Source organism: Rhagoletis zephyria, unplaced genomic scaffold (assembly GCF_001687245.7).
Source record: "Rhagoletis zephyria isolate East Lansing unplaced genomic scaffold, Rhagoletis_zephyria_1.1 Rzeph_scaffold_00166, whole genome shotgun sequence".
Lineage (NCBI taxonomy): Eukaryota > Metazoa > Arthropoda > Insecta > Diptera > Tephritidae > Rhagoletis > Rhagoletis zephyria.
In genome coordinates, this window is record NW_016157250.1 from 235,294 (window position 1) to 242,875 (window position 7,582).

The 7,582-nt window shown below is 32.9% G+C and overlaps 1 protein-coding gene across 2 annotated transcripts in view; it reads left to right on the forward strand.

The window, feature by feature from the left end:
- TkR86C (Tachykinin-like receptor at 86C) overlaps positions 1-7,582 on the forward strand; it is a 380,372-nt gene that overhangs the window by 221,508 nt on the left and 151,282 nt on the right. The gene's annotated exons all lie outside the window — the stretch shown is intronic.

The window sequence follows — 7,582 nt, forward strand, 5'->3', positions numbered from 1 at the left end:
GATTTAGCATTAATAAAAACGAAATTAAGAATCAATTATAACTTAAAACTTTAAATAATATAATGTTAATAATATACAATTGTAATGCACTTTGGATGCAATATAAAAAAAAACGTTATAAAAACTGAATTGGCATATTTTCTTGGAAAGGAGGAATAAACTCCCCTCAACTTCCCGATGTAATAAAAATTGGTGCATTTTTTACCATTTGGTCCATTTTTTGATCCCAGCAATAAACTGGAAATGGCAACCGTGATCGCTTCCACTTGGCTTGGCTTGCTTCTCTTTATGCAATTGTTTGAGAGCATTGTTGTCAACTTGGCGCTTTTGGCACTAAATTTAGTGCTTTTCTTTATTCAAAACGCGAAAATTTTAGAGTTTAGTGCTTGGTGCGTTTTTTGGTGCTTTTGTTTTTAGTTTGAATCTGTAAATCTTAACAAAAGGAGGGGCAAAATTTATAGCAATCGTAAGTTTTTTAAGCAACTTTACAAAAATCTAAATATGTCACTATGACATTCATAAGCGGAAGAGCATATGTTTATCAACAAATATGCCAGAATTACATTCGTTAATTCGCCATTGCTGGGACCAGGGATCTCCCTTTAGACTTTTAGTTTGGTCCGAATTCGTTATATTTTTTTACGACTATTCAAAAAAGCAGCAGCATCTCCTAACAATAAAATTAATATCTAACGAACCTTCTGAAAAAAGAGAATAATCAAAATCGGGTGCGATTTGAAGAGTACACAGCTTTTTTGACATAAAAATATTTTTGCCACTATGCGCCAGTGAATACGCTCAAATATGAAATTTTAAAAAGGAAAATCAAGTTTCGTTAAGTTTCAGGTGTTAAGCGATCGAAAGAAAAGTTTTTTATGTCCCTTTAGTTCACAAAATCATAAGGGACTGCTGTGTAGATTTAAACTACCACATAGTTAATGAAACTTAATTTCTGGTTATTGCTTTCGTTTGATTGGAATCGTAGAAAAAACTAAGAAAATTGTAATATTTAAACAGTTATGAAAAATTGCTGCTGTGGTGTAGTGGTAAGCAGTGCGCGCTTCCACTCCGCAGCACCTGGGTTCAAGCCCTGGTCAAAGCAACATAGCAAAAAATATAGAAAAAAGGTTATTTCTTAACAGCGGCCATCCCTCGGCACACAATGGCAAACCTCCGAGTGCATTTCTGCCATGAAAAACAGCTTATCATAAAAATACAATCGCCGTTCGGAGTCGGCGTAAAACTGTAGGTCCCTCCGCTTTGTGTGACAACATCAAGGCGCACGCCACAAATCGGAGGAGAAGCTCGGCCAAACACTAACATACATATGTGGAAGCGCCAATCTATTATTATTATTATATGAAAAATTAAAAAATTTTGCTTACATCTAAGCGAAACGGCAACGCTTAAACGAAAATATTTCAATTTATAGAAAACAGAATAAATTCAACCGTCGAGCAAAAAACATTGATTTTGTTAATTTAGACCGCCATGCCAACAATACAATTTTTCAGGCAAATATATTCTATTAAATACTCCAATAGAAATTTGGTGCTTTCTTTGAGAAAAAACGCGACTTTTCTTGGGGTTTAGTGCTTTTTCAAATTCAAAACTTGGCAACACTCTTTGAGAGATTCATTGAATACCGCTAGATGAGTTAAGTGGCTCATAGTTTATTCATGAACTATCTATCTAAACTCAGTGCCTATGCAGTTTTGCTTTGCGCGCAAGACCGTTTGCTACGTTGAATAAGTGCAGGCATGTGAAAAATTATAGCGGACTAGCTTTGACTTTTTTCTTTTGCTTGTTCAGTGTTTATTATTTTTTAAAAAAATATAGCTTATTATCTTACAAATTTCAAACTTTGTAGAAAAATTAAGAATTTTCGATAAAATTTTACTACAAACTTTTTAATAAGAATTTTGAGATAATTCTAGTTTCCAGTTTTATACCCAATTAAATTATAGCTAAGAAAGTAAAAGTCTAATTTGGCTATGAATTCGCGTTGATTTTTGATAACTTTTTTTTGGGGGGATGGTGAACCCATCAGCAAAAAAAAAATATGAAAAATCAACGCGAATTCTTAACCAATTGAAATTTGCAGTTACTTAATCTGGAATTTAATAGGCTAAAAACCTGCATACTTAGAAATTCCTAATAAAAAGTTTGTTGTTGTTTTAAAAATTTTCCTTCTTTTCTACAAAGTTTGAAACTTGGACTTATATGGTTTTTGTTAGATAAAGGGCTATACTTTTGTAAAAAAAAAGAAGAACCAATAAAAGAAATATAGCCAAAACTGATCCTAATTTTTTTCACATGACTATATCGAGCTATCGTATAGATACCTCCAACGAAGACAAAACTTGCGCTGAATCGTTTAAAATAAAACCTTCGTGGAAAAGTATTTTCTTGGGATTTTAGGTAGAATATATCATGCTGCAAAAATGTTTTCGCATTTTTTCAACTGTTTTTAATAGTAGTTTTTATGTAAGAACATTTATATTTTTTGCAAAAAAAGAAAAAAGTGTGTTTTTATATCATTGAACAGACATCTGATTTTGTGTTTTAATTAATTATACTTGTTAGCCATTAGAAAAGACTGAAACCTAGATTTATAAAATATAATAATCTATTACATGACTATATTCCTAGAATAAAGTGTGATTTATTTAAAAAGTGACTTTTTACACAAGTTTTTTCCCCCAAAAATGCAAATACTTTTATTTCTAGAAATTCCCAATGTATTTTTAAGTTAAGTTTTTAATTACATTAATTTCATTTAAAAGTATGTACTAACTTTGAGTTTTATTATATTTCGTCTATATTTGTGTGCCATTAAAAATTTTCTGCTTTTTATAATAAAGGAAACTAGTAACAATCCCGGAAAGTCGGCGTGGTCTAAAAAACAGCATATTTCTTTAATCTAAAAACCACATGCATTGGTATTTAAGTTTGGTATTTTGGTAAGATCATGCTATACTCAGTACGTATACATAGCTGGCCATGCGTAATACCATGTTCTGACCGACATCGAAAACATGTTTTCGTTGGTAAAACTGGTTTTCGACCTAAAACTTGTGTTTTCGTCCATGTAAAATCTGTCAAACGAAAACTAGTTTTCGCTGAAAACCACTTGAAAACTCACGTTCCACTCATCCCAATCGTTGTCTGCACTAGTCATTTCGATTATTTATTGAAGTGGAAGTGATATTTTATCATCTTTAACACGTGATTTCGGATTTATTGTTAATTGGCTGGTCAAAATAAAGTAAGCATGGAAGTAAAAGGTTGTTAATGAAAAGAAATTGAAGGAAAAGTATTTTGGTTTTGTTTTTGTGTAGCAAAACTGTAAACAAAGGATGAAATAAATGTCAACGAAAACACCAACAGTCGGTGTGAACAGCCTTCAGCCCACAATCCCAAAATTCGTTTTCAAGGTGTTTTCGTTGTCGGTCAGAACATGGTATAAAGCAATCCCCTTGTTAAGCTGATGCCACATAAAACGTTTGCTTCGATTTACGTGACAGATTCGCTTTGACAGATAAGATGAATTGTATAACAATGCACAAAGCATGCCACATAGATCGTTGAAGCTACAGCGCGAAGCAAAAAGACGGCCACCTCCCATCTTTTTGCGGGCTTTGACAATCCGCANGCCACATAGATCGTTGAAGCTACAGCGCGAAGCAAAAAGACGGCCACCTCACATCTTTTTGCGGGCTTTGACAATCCGCAGGTTTAATATTTATTTTGTTTCATCCAAACTCGAGTTTTCATGCAGAAACATAAAAGTTAATTACATTGCTGATAATTTTAAAGCAAAATATATAAAATCCAAAGCAATTTTGGCGAGTAAAAAAGCGGTACAACATTGTTTTCTTGGCGTTTATTGTGGCATGTGCGTCTGGCATCAGCATCAGCTTTAGGGTCAAACCTTACATATTTATTGTTATTGCGAACGCTACAATAGCTTTGAATTGACGGCGTTTAAATACATAGGAAAATGTAGATTCGCTGGGCTATAAATTTATATGGGGTAGTAAAATTAATTTCCCTTGTGAATCACATGTCCATTAACTAAACCTTTATATGTACATATTTGTATATTGTAGTTCTTTAACCATTAGGCGAGACCATTAACTAACCTTTCATATGTATATATATAGGTTGCGGACTAACATCACAACTGCTCCGACTTTTAGTATCAATTCATGAGGTGCAACTCTCCTACTCCTACATTCTCCTGTGGATATTCAGAAACGACAGTAGATATCGACGCCATAGTAAACATTTTCTTTTACGAACAACATATTAACCATATCTTTATTAACTATCGTACAGTGCTTATTTTTTGAACCCGAAATTAATCAATCCTTCAAGTGGTTTTGATTAATTACTCAGAATCGGTAGTTAACTACAAAATTTCAGTACAAAAATTTTATCTTAATTTTTGAGTCCGGCGAGAGTTTTCTAACCCGCAAGAGAAAACTGAAATAATCAGATTCTCTGAGACGCATATATATGGAGAGTTTAAAATACTTTACCGTTCTCTCAGTTCGTCTTCCAGGACTTCTTTTTTAAGTTTTCCAGCTTTTTAAAAATATACAAAATTGAAAATAAATTTACCCTGCACAGAGACAAAAGCAACATAATTGTTTTGGAAACCTACCAAGCGATACCTAGCGATACAGCTACCTATTTCGCACGAACGTAGCAATGCATTGCTCGATATGAAACAGAAATCGGGACGAAAGTGAATAAATGCAACTATTTTTCATTCTCTTATGTTCCGCTGAGACGCTGCTTATCGAAATGAACGTAGCAATGCTTTGCTCAATGTAAAAATTGTAAAAGCTTTCGACGCAAATATTTAGAAAGTGGTTCAATGAATCTTAAATGTGAAAAGTTTGTGCAAATTTTCAGATCGAGCACTTTAATTTGATGTATAATAGTAGATCGCTGGCAATAAGCGCCTTGTTTTAGAATAATATTTATGTAGATAAATAAAAATGAGCAAAAAAAATTTTTATTTCATTACATGTGGTCATTGTTGTTTAGCCACAAAATCCTTGTTATAAAATATAATAGAAGTTTTTTTTACTCTGTACTTACAACATTGCAATCAATAAAAATCAAATATTTTTCATTATTTCTGCTGCTTGAAAAAGTACCTACTTGACCGTTACTGTAAATTTTCTTACTAAACGAGCATATGCATATTTCTTGGGAGGTAATTTAAGAAATTTTGATAAAGAAAATTTCTTTTTAATTTCTAGAACGTGATTTTATTTGAATTTTTCGTTTTTGTTAATGGCCTTATTCTTAAAAAAAAGTAGGTTTAAAGCATGGTAGTTTCACTTGATGACATTAGCAGCCATGTTAGCCATTTGACTTTTGCTGGGATTTTGTCATTTTCATCAAAATCCAGCTACCAGATTGAAAATTATAATATAATTTTTTTCTGAAATAAACAAGACATAACAAAAACAAAATAATTATGTAAAATAATAAAAAGAAAAATTAGTTACGCATTTGGGAGCTGCAAAAATACAAAATACCACTTCCAGAAAGACGCTACAACTGTTTTTAAATTTCAAGCGCTTCCTTATGTGAATTCGATATTTATTATGAAGTTAAAATATAACAAAACTAATATGAAAACAAGTAAGAAAGTCTAAGTTCGGGCGGAGCTGAACATTAAATACCCGGCGCAAGTATTAAATATATGTTTTTTCACCTTTCCGAAAGCTGCCGCTAGATGGTAAGCCGGGGTGTATCAATTTTCAGTAAATTAGCGTCCTTAAATTTCAAAATATTGCAGTTTCAAACATTTCTGAAATTTACCGTTATATGAAAAGCGGCCGTAATTTTAGTCCGATTTCAATAATTTTCAACGTTTTGCAAGCACAATAAAAATACCGAGTTTGGTACAAATTGGTAGGACGGTTACCGATATACATATATGTGATCATAAGTGGGCGGTGCCAGGCCCATTTTCCAAAATTTTACCATAAACGTATATCTTGGTAAAGAATTGTTGCAAGCATCAATTTTACATAAATTAGCTTTAATATTTACTGATTTATCGAAGATTTTGTATTTCTTTAAATTACCATTATATGGGATGTGGGCGTGGTTATCATCCGATTTTAAAAATTTTCAGCCAGATGATATGGTGTACCAGGACCAACAACTGTGCTAAGNGGCCAACAACTGTGCCAAGTTTGGAAGAAATTGGTGCAGCGGTTACCAAGATATACACATGTAACCATAAGTGGGCGTGGCTACGCCCATTTTCCAAAAATTTATAATATTCTTATTTTTCGTCTAAAAATTATTGTAAATATCAATTTTGAGTGAATTATCTTCAGTAGTTACTAAAATATCGCAGTTTTCGTATTTCTGGAAATTACCGTTATATGGGATGTGGGCGTGGTTACAGTCCGATTTCGCCCATTTTCAACAACAACCTACCTTGGATTAAGGGAAACCTACATACCAAATTTCGTTGAGATATCTCAATTTTTGCTCGAGTTATCGTGTACACGGACAGACGGACAGACGGACAGACGGACGGACAGACAGACATGGCTTAATCGATTTCTTTTTTCATCCTGATCATTTATGTATACATTTGTCTATATCTATCTCGATTCGTTTTGGCTGTTACAAACAACCGTTATGTGAACAAAATTAATATACCCTTGTGCATAAGTGCGCTCGGGTATAATAAGATGATTAGAAAAATTACAANTTCGTTTTGGGTGTTACAAACAACCGTTATGTGAACAAAATTAATATACCCTTGTGCACAAGTGCGCTCGGGTATAATAACATGATTAGAAAAATTACATCTTGATGGGTTTGTTGAATTTATTAAATACAATCGTTTAATAATGTTAACGTAATATACATATACATAGATTAATTTCCAGTTTGGGGTTGGGGTGAGAAATACCATAAACGTAAGTAGGATGTCAGTATCCATTGTATTTCGAAGTTAAATTGCATTCATTTTATATACACATTTTTTTCAATACATATGTATATCATGTACTAGATTTATTTGGTTTCGTCTAAGAAGTCTAAAATATTTACACTTAATAACTATGGAAAAAATCTTCATCTCGAAATTTGCTAATTTATTTTTAAATATTACAAATTTGCAACATGAACAAATTATGAAGCTTCAAAACACCCAGTATCCATCAAAAAGTTGTTTACTGAAACTACCTTAATTTTTAACATGGTTTAAACAGCTTTATAGATTGATGTTTTCAATTTATAAACCTTTTTAAAGCTTTTTTGTATGAATATGGCTATAAGTTTTAGGTAAAAATATTACTTATAGAATAGTAAATATATTCTTCTTCTTCTTCTTTTTTGGCGCTGTAACCGCCTAAGCGATTTTGGCCGAGTTCAGCAAAGCAGCCAGTCGTTTCTCCTCTGTGCCAACTGACGCCATTAGGAAACGCCAAGTGAAGCCAAGTCCTTCTCCACCTGATCTTTCCATCGCAGTGGGGGCCTCCCTCTTCCTCTGCTACCACCAGCGGTTCCGAGTTGAATACTTTCAGAGCTGGAG